This window comes from Pezoporus occidentalis, unplaced genomic scaffold (assembly GCF_034315485.1).
Source record: "Pezoporus occidentalis ecotype Australia unplaced genomic scaffold, CSIRO_AGI_Poc_V1 ctg254, whole genome shotgun sequence".
Taxonomy (NCBI): domain Eukaryota; kingdom Metazoa; phylum Chordata; class Aves; order Psittaciformes; family Psittacidae; genus Pezoporus; species Pezoporus occidentalis.
In genome coordinates, this window is record NW_026914437.1 from 603,890 (window position 1) to 618,763 (window position 14,874).

A 14,874-nucleotide genomic window follows, 5' to 3' on the forward strand; every position below is an offset into this window, starting at 1 on the left:
GATACATCTTGTAAATTATTTTCACTGCTTCATTGACTTTTAATCTTGTCAATGCTTACAGCCCTACTGCAATTTAGAAGAAAGTACTTCCAGATTTATTTAGCTTGGTGTATTTATTATACTACAGTCCTCTCTCTTCAGTATTGTTTTTATCTGCCTCTCTTGCTGTATTTACATTAGAAGTTTGGAACTTTAAAAGGTTGTTGGTGAGAGAGACAGGTTCAGGTATAGCTGATAAAAGATTTTCTGGGTGGCAGAATATTGTGTGTGTATGATGGGAAAGTCATGATTGTCCTTTATTATAGTTGGATATTGCAGCCTGCACAGTGCAGTGTGTACTGGGGTGATTAAGCGTCGCTTTAGAAACAACAATGACAAAACCAGCCTATTTGAGATACCAAGATCTCCGTGACTTTGAAATCACCATGAAATCTCATGTTCTGGTCTTCACTGCTGTCCTCATTGACTCGGCCTCTCTGTCTCAGTCTACCCATCTGTAAAACCAGCAACATAATTATACTTCGAGGTAATTGATAGTTAATGGGGAACGTGTTAATGACTGTAAAGCATTTGACAAAAAGGGCTGTCATTAGTGTCTGTTGTGAGCAGCTATCAGCAGTGAGGGGATGATGCGACCGCTTCCAAACACTGGCCATGTCTGAATTAGGCTTTTGGTTCAGGCTCAACTCTAAACAAAACAATGGTCTAAAAGGAGACAGATGGTCTCTTCCAGCTCTTTATTACACTTTTATTTTCCTTTTCACAATCACTAAAGGGCAGATTTTCAGCTGAGAGGACAGCTCAGTAATTCTGTTGGGTGTCCAGAATTCCCTTTTTTCAGTTTTTATTTTAAATGATGTGCATCTTTAAATTTAATAACGGTTGTTCACTTTGAGTTATAAGCTGCCACTTTCAGAGCACAAAATAAGGCATACAATCTAGCAGTGCACAGGTGAAATCGATCTGCTTCAAGCTGCCCAAAGATTGTCTGATGATCCCAACCAAATATCAATGAGTTTACAAGATCATTTGAAAGATGGATGGCATTCACAAACTGATGTGGTTTTGGGTGCTACTAAAGAAGACTGGGGCTTTTAAAACACTCTGTTTTCACTCTAATCACTTTATAATTCCTACAGTATTAGCGATTTCAAGATACTTTATTTCGTAATACTTTATATATATCAAATAAAAATGAATGTGAAATTCCTATATAAGATCACAGTGCAGCCAGAACTTTTTAAATTCAGATGGATTTAAAGATTTTGAACCCTAAGGATTGCATCCTCCTTTCCTTGTGCTGTGACCTGCTGTACTGTGCTTCTGACAGTAACAACTGCACCGTGAACACACATCCCACCTTATTTTACATTTGTAGGCATGCCCATGGTTTCACTTATATCAACAGGGCTGTTAATGTATTATGAGACTGGGGGGTAGACCCCAAATGTGCTGCCAGGAAACTCAGAATGCTAACAAAAGATATCCAACTTTCTTTGAGGTATTTATCGCCAGTGTTGAGCATATCCAAAAAGCAGGTTCATATCTTCAAACAGGCCACAGGAACTTCAGATACTGAATCTTTAAGTTTTATTTTTTTTTTCCCTGCCATTTTTCCTTTCATCATTTTCCTCGATTTCTGAAAGAAAATCCTATGAGAATGAAACAGGCATTCATTAGAATCTGCAATAATAAGGGTGTTTCTCCCCCGCCTGCTAATTAACTACCCCAGGGAATAGCTCTACCAGTTAGGAGGAAGCACAGCTCCTCTAGTGTACCTTTTGTGACTTGGAACAGTAGATAGGGAGGCTCTGAGCTACACATCAAACAGTGAAAATCCTCTTAACTGAACACACCCTTGGGCTTTACACAGAACAGGGCCTTACACTAATCATAAGCAGAACTAGTAGGGATGGTTTGTTTTTTTTTTTTGCTGAAACAGGGTTTTGCTAGGAAAATGCTTACGTGTCAAAACCAAAGTACCTCGTGGAGGGAACATGACTGCAAAGAAATGTTGCTGAAACACGAGCAGACGTTATCAGAAACCTCCCTGATTTCCTGCCAGTTTGTCTTGTGATTTAGCCAAGAGTCTGGAGGTGTCTTCATCACTCTACCTTACCTTACACTAATCGATTGGTTTTCCTGTGCGTTTTGTTTGTGGGTACAGCAGACTGTAAAAGGGAGAACCTCACCTGGAGCATTGTGTGCAGTTCTGGTGTCCTCAACATAAAAAGGACATGGAACTGTTGGAACAAGTCCAGAGGAGGCCATGAGGATGATCAGGGGACTGGAGCACCTCCTGTATGAAGACAGGCTGAGAAAGTTGGGGCTGTTCAGCCTGGAGAAGGGAAGGCTGCGTGGAGACCTCAGAGCGGCCTTCCAGTGTCTGAAGGGGGCCTATAGGGATGCTGGGGAGGGACTCTTCATTAGGGACTGTAGTGACAGGACAAGGGGTAACGGGTTCAAACTTAAACAGGGGAAGTTTACATTGGATATAAGAAGGAAATTCTTTCCTGTTAGGGTGGTGAGGCACTGGAATGGGTTGCCCAGGGAGGTTGTGAATGCTCCATCCCTGGCAGTGCTCAAGACCAGGATGGATGAGGCCTTGGGTGATATGGTTTAGTGTGAGATGTCCCTGTCTATGGCAGGGGCGTTGGAACTGGATGATCTTAAGGTCCTTTCCAACCCTAATTATTCTATAATTCTATGACAAAGTGGGTACCCAGAGCCCAGGAGCTTTAAGGTTCCTACAGGGAGCCTTAAACCACAACTCCTAGGGTTAGGCTGTGACTTGCAGCCTTGGATGTGCATAGAAATACTCCTGTCTGATGCCTCTTTTCTAGCACTAATGCCTAAACTAGGAATGGTCTGGGATGGACTGTAACATTTACAACCACAGCAGCATCATTCTTCCAAGCTTGTCTGTCAGCCTCCTCACTGGAAATACCTCACTATGATCACTGTTCTGAAGGTAACATGGAACAAAATGTGCTAGAATCTAGCTTAACTGGAGCAACCTTGGTGTAGTCATTTGTATTTCAGGTGAAACTGGCTCCATAGGTCAGTGCCGCAGCACTCTACAGAAACAATCCACAATCCTCAAAGTCACCAAGTAATGCCACAATACGCAGAACTGGAACCAGAGCTCTGTCTGTTTGATTCTTTGTCTCTGAAGTATACACATGTCCTCCTAAAGGAATGTGTGGTAAAGAAGACTCTAGGTTTCACCCATGATGGATTGCTCTGCAAATACTTCTTGTATTTTAAATTATGCTTTTATTGGCAGCAAGTTTTTATGATATTTTATTGACCCATCCCTGATTTTTATGTGAAGACAGCAAGTAACAAACCTATCTTCTCTCAAGGCACTTGCCAGTATCACACTGAATACTTAAGAAGTCTTTTATCCTTTTCTGAATCAGAATTCCTTATTTCAGACAACTATGCTAATTCTGTCAAATACGAGAAATAGGATAAAGGTTTGTTTCTTGCTTCTTCTGGAGAGTCTCAGCAGAACCACAGTTTGAAAGCCATACTCCTTCACTACAAATTTTAATGCAGCAGATGTACTTCATTCATAGTTTGATGGATTGAAGCAGGAGCAAGAAACTTTGTCTACAAAACCTCACCAGGGTATTTCAAACTCGCATGGTGTCAAGCCAAAAGAAAAAGCAGGAGGTAATGAGAATTGGGTGGCTGAACTCCTGTAGCTACAGAGGCTGTAAGACTGAGTCCTGCATAGGCACAAAAACTGATGGGCCTCTTGGGACCATACCTGCATGCTGTGCTTTGGACATAAAGTACTAGACTATTGGAGATACTTTAAAAGATTGATAGCTCAGTTCTTGATCATTTTGTGCTTAGATTGTCAGAGGAAACAGGAAAGAAATTGCTAAAGGTGAAAGGAGCAAAAATTCACATAACAAATATGCCAAAGTATACTGCTTGCATCGAATATGCCTTGAAAAATAGAAAAATATCTGGTTTTTAGAAATAGAATAGAAAAATATCTATTCTTTGTTCAGAGGAACTACACATTTGAGAGAATGTGACAGCTATTTGTGATCAGCCCAACACTGAAGGTTAAGCAGATAAAGACTGTGTTGCCAGCTGGTTCTGTCATAAGCAGAATTTCCAGGGACTAGATGGCAGTAGCATGGTCATATTTTGATAAGAAAGAGTAAATAAAATTTGAGATGATGGAAAGAGATGGACAGTAATGGAATTGGCCTTTCTAGCTAAAATCAGAACTCCCTTTGCCTTTGATAGTGCTTTCAGAGTAATAACTTGTATATGGTGCTTTTCTAATGTGCCGATGGCAAATTGTCAGTTAGAAAATGTTTTCATGGCAGTTTCATTAAAAACAACCACCAAAACTGCTGCAAAATGACTGAACAGAATGAATGAATTTCGACTGAGTTTTAAACCAGCCAATCTAGGCAGGTGTATGCAGTGATGTCCACCTAGTTTATACAGAGATAAGAGTGCAGACAGGTAAAGGTGGGATATTAAAAGATAAATGGAAAGAAAATGGACTTCGAGAAACATGGTTTAACCTTGTCAACTGTAATTCTCCACGGTGCTAATGCTGATGCTATTGTGCCTGGTGTTGCACACTTGCTATTTTAATGGTAGTTATGCCTGAAAAACTGCTCTAATTGTAATAATTCTAGAAAGACATGAAATGATATCAAAACTGTAAGTTTCCCCTGTTTGTGAAATATCCTAATGTATTACCTATCAAGATTTTGCCTAAAGAAAACAAGATTTAGGAGTATTTCCTTCTCAGTCTTTACTAAAGTATCAGTTACCTAGAGGGTGAAAATAAAATAGCTCAAATTTGAAGTATTTTGTCTTTCTGGGAGGCAGTGTATGCCTGTGTCCTTCTAATTAAGGAAAGGTCTACAGCAGTGATGGAAGGTCAGGTCCATATGCTAAATGAAAACTGTACCTGTGACCTCCCTGAAAATGTAATAACAAGGCAGCTACAACTGGCACAATTTAGTTGGCTTTTACTAAAATACTAAAATGTCTCCTAAGAAACTATTAAGCAGAAGGTAAGGGACAAAGATCTAACAAAGGAGTACCTGAAGCTACAGAAATAACCTGAAGGTCAGAGAGCTACTGTTGAGGGTTTGCAGCTGCCACTGTGTATTAGGAAACAGTCAGGGAGGAGGGAGACTTCTGTGCCAGAGGTCCTCCTGGGCTAATTCAGACCTATGAGTATGTGGTCCCACGTCACAGATCCCAAGTCATGGTGACCAGAGCATCGGCACAGGATGTGGAAGGACCTTCCTGCTATCTTGGCTGCCTCCTTTGCCTGATTTGCACGTGGGTATGAGCCAGGAACTCTGCCTCCCACAGAAGGGCTGTACCAACAAGTTTAGACCATTCAAAATCAGGGTCTCATATGCTGTCTGAAGCTCTTCTATTTGTACAGAATAACATAAAAATTACTGAAGAAGACTGCTCCAGAGTGAATCCCCATGCTCTTGGGAGGGCTGTCCTTGCTCTCAGGGCTAGCTGGATCTGACTCCACTTAGGCATTAAACAAGTAATGAAGCATGCAAGTGCCTGAGGAACTTCACTGTATGTGCTGGTGATGGATCAGTATCTTGAAGGTGCTGTATCTCATCTGCTATTAACTCTGGATGCTCCTTTTTACGGTCTGATTGCCAGCATTCATCCTCCAGCACACAGGCAGTGTACCAGAGCCCAGAGAGACTGGGCTGAGAGGGTATTGTGCTTTTTTGCAGTCTGATGCCCCTGGTTAGGATATAAATAACAAACCACACTGTTTAATCTCAGACAAAAGTCCACTGCCTTCATGAGAGTTTTGTCCAGGGTGATGTTTACAGTAATTGCTCATTATTGTTTTGGTACATTGCAAAATAATGAATATTCACATATGCTTGCTTTTTATTTCCTTTTGTGATTGTCCATTTGCAAGAGCTTTTGTATAAGTAGTGAGCCTGATTCCTCCGTTCTCTGCAACGGTGCTTTGAATAGGTTTGGGAACAAAGTTAAAATTTACAAGTGTAATGGAGAAATCATTACCAAGTAACACCAAACCCCGTTTCAGAATGAGCACAGGGTTTTTGGCCGCAGACGTAAATTACTCTTTAATTAAAGAAGAATCATCAGGTAGCAAGTCAAGTCACCCCAAGCAAATGATAATAATATGGAACGAGGCAAAGTGAATACTTGGTAAGTGACACCGGAGGTTTAGTGCTGAATGTTTCAGAGTCCCAGTGGTTTAAAAGAGCAAATCCTACAGCTGCTACTCTAAGCAGAAAAATTCCACCTTATTGCTTTATGATGCTGGATTTTAAAATGGAGGCACCGAAGGGATTTAGATTCTAGTCGGTGACAGACTGTGCTCTCAGTACACTGACACTCTCACTTCTCCCTCCCCCCCGAAAGAGAACAGTTGGTAACTGAAAAGTAAACATGGGCAAAAAATATATTTATTACTGAAGGGATCTGTTTCACTCAGTACCTAAGAAATTCAGTATTTATCATTCCTTGCAGCAGCTATTTTGCTGTGTCACATGCTACATTAATATAAGCTGACATTGGCACGGAGCTTGCCATTTGGTTGGGCAGCTCCCACGGTTCTGCTAATGGATGGACAGTTCAGAAGATTCAGGGAAGTAGTTTACCAAGGCGGAAAGTTTTCTGGCAAGGAGCACCCACATATGTGTAGATGATGAAAAAGAAGGGAAAAAACCCCAAGCCCCCTAAAAACCTGCCTGCACAGTTTCTTAAATTTCAGTCTATAGCACCCAGTATCTATGGAGCTTGTATCAGAGTCTCCAGAAGGCAATAAGCAGAAGCAAAATATGCTGAGCTCGTTGTACCGAGCACTTAGAATTTCCTGTGCAGAATCTGGGAAGAATAATGTGCTTCAGTAAAGCACTGAGAAATCTAGGGAATCTGGATGCTTTCAGACTTAGGTGATAAAAAAGCAAACATGTGCTTATCATTTGTGATTCCTCCTGTAACTCACTTGAAAGCAGAAGTCCAGTTGCTTCCAGTGGCAGTAATGAAGGAGAACTTCAGTGCCACGTAGCAGCTGGTACCGTAACTCCAACAGCTTTTCATTCACACCCTTAAACATTATATGCAGGATTTTAATTCTTTATAGTACTCAGTTAATAATTTACAGAAACTCGGTGATTTCTACATTGTTTGTTGCCTGAAATGTTAATGAATTCAGTTGTTCCACAAGACAATGGTTTTTGTTTCAGGCAATTTTACCAGAGCTAAATAATCAGAAGGATTTTATAGTAAAATAATTCTGTAAAGGTCCTTCATTTATTTGATGTGACAGGAAGCATTTTTTTTCACGTGCAATGACTTTACAAATACCTCAGGAACCTGATACAATGAGGAAGTGCAAGCCTCAAACAAAGAGCAAAATCCTGCTCTTGGGTACCTGAAATTCAGTCTCAAATTTTAGAAGTGGTTCAACACTTGTTCTAAAGCATCATTCAAACTCCAGATGGTATCTAATGATCGCTTGGGATTATAAAATCAAATGACTGTTCCTTTCAATTATATGTTATTGTTAGTCTTTCTGGTAAAAGAAGTAAAGCCGTAATTCTCCTCCCCACATATCTTAGTTGGAATTCTCCAAAGAGCCATAGCTGTATGTCTAGGTCCAATCCTGATTCCCCTTTGGTGCATTTACTAAACTTCTAAGGTTTATCTATTGAGAGAAACATCCTATTACAATTTGCTTTAAATAAAACCATTATTTTTTTCCAGTTTTATCTGTGCTATCATAAAATGCACACTCGCACCTACAGTATGAACTGTAAATTCTTCCCCTTGCAAAAAAAAAACCCAAACAAGTCAAACCCCTCATTTGTATTTCCATTGCTAATCAAGCTGTAGAAAGGTGGAAAAAATAACGTGGATGGTATTTATGATATGAGAAGCTGATTATACACAAAGTAAAATTCTTTATCGCTGATATAAAGTCTGGACATTATATAACTTGATTTGCGTAATTAAGGTTTTTTCCTAAGGGAAAGATAAAATAGGCTATTTCTGGAATCTAATTTTCCTTTAAAAATGGCTGTATGACTACAAGAGCACTAAAAGTAAAACTGCGACTGTATGAATACCCTGGTGCTGCCTCGCCATGCAGCCGTTCCCATAAAAATGTTTTTTAGTTGCTGTGTATTTCTTCTATTTATGTATTTATGATCAGTGATTTATAGCTGCTGCACCTTCACTCGAATCTATAACTTCTTCTGGCTATTGAGTTTTGGGATTTCTTATTTAACAAGCGTATATTACCCGTGACTTCGAGACGACTGCCTAGCCAAAAACATACAGGCAGGAACATAAGTTAAAAGTCAACTATTTCCACTTCAAAAGTGTTAAAGATGAAACTGCTTTTGAAGGTCACTAAGGATTAAGATGCATTTTTAGCACGTAGCCCGTGTAGGAAGTTTACTGCGTTTTGATGTAAAATACAGCACAAAAATTTCTGTTCCATATTCCTGGAAAGTTAATCTTTCTTGTGGTTTCCAATACAGCAGTTCAAAAGGAGAGGCTTCCTTGATAAGAAACATGGATTGCATTTTAAATATTGCCCATTTGCTGCTTACAAAATATCCGGATGTCAGCACATTATTCTGACTGGTACTTTACAATTGTTATTGCTGCCATGTAGCCATGGATGTTAAGACGGTTCAGTTACTGCCTGCCTTTCCCATCTTCAGCTGTTGGTTTCCAGGAATCACTCTGTCATCTCCTCTCTCCACAATGCAGTCCATAATTCATGTAAGTGCATATAATGCTGAAAATCTGCTATAAAAACCCCAACCCAAAACCCTACAAAAAGCTGACGGAACATAAAATAAGGTAAATGGAATTGGGTACAGCAATTAGTTTGCATTTTTATCTGCAGACCTGATTTTTTTACCCATCAGCGAAGTAACAGTTAAATGTGCCTAACTCAGATGCTTTGAGTTGTTTAAGAAATACAAGTACACAAGGGGCAGAACCAAATAATATGAGAAATCTGGGAAATAAACACTGGCATTCTGATTTTCAGTATTAGATTTTAGAAAATTACTTGCAATATCTCATGAAACCTGAAGATATTTCATATTTTGCAGCTTCTCCCTTTATATATCCCTATGTAGCCACTGGGGGATTATTTGTTCAGTCACTACATGCCCCAAACTTTTCTGTCCTTCATTTCCATTGTAACGACTCAGGCAGAGGCAGAAGGCTGGTACTGAGCCAACCTGCGGGGCTGCAGCAAAGTGGCTGCCCTGCAAGCTAGTTAATTGTTGCGTATTACCTCCTGTAGTGGTTCTGGAACAATCCGATACATGTATGACAGCAAAATACACAGTGAATTAAAGCATTACCTCTTATCTCCCTATGGCATTTCTACTCTGCTATTGTCACCTACTATTTAATTGCTGCTGCAGGTACAGCAATTGTATTAGCCTGAGCACCTTAATGACTCTTTAGTCAACAAAACTCTTGCTTATAATCTTGATCAATCATATTTTTCTCTGGCAAGTATTTTGGAAACATTTAAACATTTTTAGTAAGTTTGACATTACAAAGTAACACAGGTTTTGGGGATTAGACTAGATGATCTTTTGAGATCCCTTCCAATCTCTGGCATACTGTGATACTGTTATACTGTGTTTCCATGTATGCCTCCCTGCAAGCTTTGCTGCTGGATTATCTCAGCAGAGAGCTTCCTTGGACAATGCTTTTGTTTTTTCCAAAGAGCTCTGCTGCCCAGAGGGAGAGGCAGCCATTTCATTTCCATGTCATTTTAGAGAGGAGACAGAGCAGGCAGCCTGCTACTAAAACATATCACCATTAAAGCGCCTAATTTCCTTATAAAACCAACATAGAGTGGAAAGGCATTTCCCCATGGATGATTCAGAGCTCTTAAATTACCAGATGAGAGTCAGGTGTGAATATCTCTCAGTCTGTGCTAATAAACTGTTCAATCCTTTTTTTTCTGTTATATTAAGCAGCAATAAAACCCCATTTCGCTTAAAATATAAAATTGATTTTGGTTTAGAACACCACAATAAGCATGTGTTGATGAGTAAGTGTCTTTCGGACTTTAGCTCTGCTTTCTGTGGATATGGATATAAAATTCTGGGTGAAGCCACCTGTAAACTTGAGGGTGGACAGAGATGCATTCATGCAACTAATGCACATGTTCATCTCCCACTGATTTGGAATTACTTGTGTGAATCATCTCCTTATAATGACAATACCACTACCTCTTCCTGATTTATATTCTGTTCCTATAGCCATTTAATTCATTATCCTATTGACTTTCTCCTCTGAAGCTGAACATTAATCTGAAGGTTATAGAGATTTTACTAAACCACCCATTCATTAGACATGTGTTCCCTCATCTGGTACTTTCCTCAGAGGCTTATTTTTCAGCATTAATAAGCACTGGAGTACAGTAAACTTAACTTCTGGCTGAAATACTTACAAGTGACCTGCATAATTTCCAACAAAGTCTCCAAAATATAATACTGAAAGACCTGCATTTCAAACTTCCTTTGGCAAGTTGTTGCAGGAGGGCCAGCATTACAATGCATAGCATGGGCTGGCTATCAGCTACCTCTGCTTTGGCATTGTAACCACCTGTAGGAATGTGCTTATGAAAGAAGCAGGATCCTGTCCTCGGCTCAGTGGCAGAGCTAGCTGCTGTAACGCTCCTTTCCTGAGGAAGAGGAAGGACTATGTGCTAGCACAATTTGATGGAAAGCCATGTTAGCCTCACAAATCCTTGTACCTGTAGCAAAAAGAACAAGAAAACCATACCTGGAAGAGGAATTTAAAGATTTAGTATGTGTAGGGAACTGTGCAGAGAAAACAAGGGCTTTTGTGCTGAACTGACCCGCAGGTTAGGAAAGCAGGTTGGAGTCCTGAGCCAAACATCACCCGGGAGTGGAGCTGAAGGCTGTCTTGTTGCTGTGTCTTCTGGCACGCTGATTTGCCATGACGTGTTCTGTTTTGCCAATATAACTGAAGTCCTAGTACATGCACAGTGCTCCATTCTAGTGAAAATGGGGTTTGTTTGTTGGTTTGGTTTTTTGTACTAATAATACCAGCCCTAGCATCTGGGGGGAAGCTATGTGGAACTGTGCAGGCCACTCAAGGTGTACAGGTCTCAGTGACAGAGCCGCTGCTTCTGATTTAACAATTCAGGCTAATTCTGCAGCAGGCTGGATTAAATTATTCCAGCTGGCTGAATGCTTCTCATAGGCTGTCTATGTGACAGGCCTGCTTCTAAAAATATCCCAAGTTGGATTTGCAACACTGATCTCTCTGATCAGTAATCCTTTACTATCACTAGAAGCTCCCCACTCACATAGAATATGCCTGCAGTCAAAGAAACCGCAGTAGTAGAAGGATGGTGTTTCAGACTTTCCAGCTTCCCCCTTTGATTTTCACTTTCTTGTACTTTATTAGGTTTTCTTAGTGGCTTTAAGTAAATCTCAGTTCCAAAATGTGTGGTACAGCTTGCAATATGTATTCATTTATCTAGACGCTCTCCTGCTTTTCATTTTACTTCTTATGCAGCAGATGAAATGGATGTGTGTTTATAATCTCTGTTTCCAAAGGCTGAATTGGTGGGCAGAGAAGAAGAAATCTATTTTTTTCATGCATTGTGGACCATGGTCTCTTGTTTCAAAGTCTTCAGTCACTGAGTTAGTGAAAAGTAACTCCAAATAATTAAGCTCCTTGACTTCCTGCCTTTGCACTGATAAGGCTGCTGCAGTGCACAGCCATAAAGTGGTTGCAGGTCTCCCACAGCACATTTCTCATTTTTTTCTGCTTAGGAAAAGAAAATGGTACAGATTTTTATGGCTTTGCCACGTGGTAAAGTTAAAGGGTCCCATTTTCATCAGGAACCTTTTGGAGGTTGTTACCCTTTTCTTTTAACAAGGTAGACTGCCTGAACAGCGGAACTCTGGTAATTTCCGCTGTATTTCGTAGTGCTGCTGTCTGAAAGGAAAGATGGTCTTTCTCATTAAATGATATGAACTCTGAAGCATTTAAAGCTGTTTTCCATAGAGACATTTGGCAGCAGACACATATGACTGGTCTTAGTTGGAGACTTTGCTTGAGCAGAGATTTTCTTTTAATCATTATAATACAGTAGGATGCTTATAAACAGAGGAGGGAATTAAACACACTCAAGTATGTATCAGAGGGACAAGGGAATGCTCAATTTATTTATTTAATCACTCCAAAGCCTGCCTTTCTCTACATGTTAGCAGTGCCAAACATACTGATGATAATCTGATACACACTTTTAAAGCCCTTACACTGAAACTGTCCAAGCATTAGTTCAGTTATTCTGCCTACCAAAGTGATAATTAGGGGCTGAAAGGTAACCAGATTATTGTGGAGATCTCTCTTGACAGTCTTTAACACCTAGTTAAACGTTAGAGCCTGGCAATTAGAACCCCTCTCGGTATCGTTCAGACCACAGTATGTGTTGAAACAATTTACTGTTTCTAGATTGTTTTTCATGTGATGGTCCCACTCCAGGGCACTCTGGTGCTCTGAGTGCCTGCCCTTGCACAGAACATCTTCACTAGGCAAAAGAAGGCCCTAAGAGCAAACTTCTTGCTTGGTATGGATGTTAGGTGGGATTTCCAGATGTGCAAAGAACATTGCAGCTGATTCAAAATACACTGAGGCTGCTTAAAAGCTTTTGCCTTATGTGTGCTTGGATTTAATTTTGGTCTGTTTGAACCAGTCTAATAGTCTGCCAGTGTTGTGGGGGACAGGTACTGCTCTCTCCCCTGCCCTCTCCCCAGGTTCCCCTTCTCTCTCTGCAGTGTGCTGACTTTAACATGTACTGGAGAGCCTAGTGAAAATGCGAGGACAGAAGTGGAGGGAAGGAGGAGTAGGAATAATCTGATTGTGATCTACTGGAGCACATCACAATTCTTGGTAAACTTCATCCTTGAGAACTGTTTCCACAGCAAAACAGTGAAACAGTGAAAACCCATAGTGGGTTTGGGCAACACGAAGAGAAGCAGTAACAAGGCAGTGTCAGGGGAGTTAGTGTGCCATTAGCAGTCAAGACAATGTAATCCCTGCAATGATTTTTCTCTGGTTGCCTATGCTTGTTAAAACCCAAGGCAGCAAATGCTCATTGCTATTCTTACCTGCACTAGCTAAATTAAACTAATGCACTTATGCAGTTATTTTTCTTTATCCCATCTCCTTTGACAGCATTATCCAATGCAGGACTGAACAGTAATTAGCAGCAACAGTCTTGAAAGCATACGTGACATTACAAAGACATGTATTCTATCATAAAGTCAGTGAGCTTGTTACAGTTTTCTTACTATAGTAGCTAGAACCTGCAGACATTACATCTTCCACTGCTGACAGCTTATTGAAAATCACCTGTTTATACAGACAACACTTGTATGGGCGGGTGAATCAAGAATACACCAGCTGCAGTCCTCCTATTCAGCAGCCATCTATTCAGCATGAGTAATTTGAATCTGTGTTTGTACTCTGGAAATGACATGTGTTTTATAAGTAAGACGTAACTGTGCAGATGCAGGTTCAAATTAGTAATTAGTACTTGACCTTATTGGAACTTACCTGTCCAGCTGTCCAAAACAGCTGTCTGAAACTTTGGAAAACACATCCTCAAAGGACAGAATCCATCTTGCCACCTGAAAGGCAGGCATCAGTCTAAGCTGTTTGTCTCTGCTCTGTTGTCAAGGGAGATGCATCTCCATAGAGTGATTTGTCCTGTGCTAAGAGATGCATCTTTGGCTATCAGGAATGCTCATCTTCTGAAGATGCTAACCTCTTCCTATTCACTGCAGGAAGAATTCGGGTAACTGGATGAACCCTGCATATACTGCAGATCCAGCTGTGCATGACCAACTGACTGACAGCGGCTCCACTTAGCTAGGTTTTCTGCTTTTATTACGAAAAACCTGAGGTCTCTGTTAGCAAATAACAAATACTAATAGTACTTCAAAACTCCTTCTGTCAAAACCAGAAGAGCCTAGTTAAGTATTAACATGGAATATTACAAACTAGTGCTTTACATTTGTACCTTTTGTTACAGTCTACAACTGACAAATCTATCACTCTTTCAAAAAGATCTGAGATGATGCTGATCCATCATACCAAGTGCAGTGGTATGTTTCAAACAAATTTTTGCTTTCTTGGTCAGTCAGCTTTTGTTTGAATATTGCTCTTCTGTAAATCTGAATAGGAAAGCAAAGACCTTATTTACTACAGCATCCTGAACTTTCAGCTCTTAAAGGAGTTATACCTTGTATGTTCACTTATCATAGAGTTCAACAAACGCAACCAGAAGCCAGTTGTTTAATTTCATGGAAAAGCTGCTGTTATTATATATATACGTATATGATACATCTACGTAGCTTAGAAAACAAAACAAATGATTACCATCATTTGACAACTCTGCAATTCATTTCCTACTTTTAAGTAACTGCTGTTGCACAGTGCCAAAGAAAATGCCATGCATTAACTGACTCATCACCGGAGTCTGTGATAGTACAGATGGTAATTTGATTATTCATCTCCAAGAAAAGAAGTGATTTATTATGAAAAAGTAGTCATTTTGGTCTTCTGAAAGAATGGTAACAGGGATACCTGGGGTGTCTTTCAAAATAATCCCCACAGTAATATACAGTTATTCTGAAGCATTATTTGCTCTGTTAAGGTTTGTGGAGTAAGATTGCATGCTAGGTCGTTCACAGATGTGGCACATGCTGAACAAGGATGGGTACCACAAACCTCATGCGTCTCTTCTATGGAAAAATGCTCCTACATGATAAGAATGGAAAGGGT

At 40.1% G+C, this 14,874-nt stretch overlaps 1 protein-coding gene and 1 long non-coding RNA gene across 5 annotated transcripts in view; one reads left to right on the plus strand and one right to left on the minus strand.

The window, feature by feature from the left end:
* The window catches only part of LOC134166180 (uncharacterized), a 196,422-nt gene that overhangs the window by 99,971 nt on the left and 81,577 nt on the right, over positions 1-14,874 (plus strand). The gene's annotated exons all lie outside the window — the stretch shown is intronic.
* Positions 1-14,874, minus strand: part of CA10 (carbonic anhydrase 10) — a 192,206-nt gene that overhangs the window by 28,141 nt on the left and 149,191 nt on the right. The window lies entirely within an intron of this gene.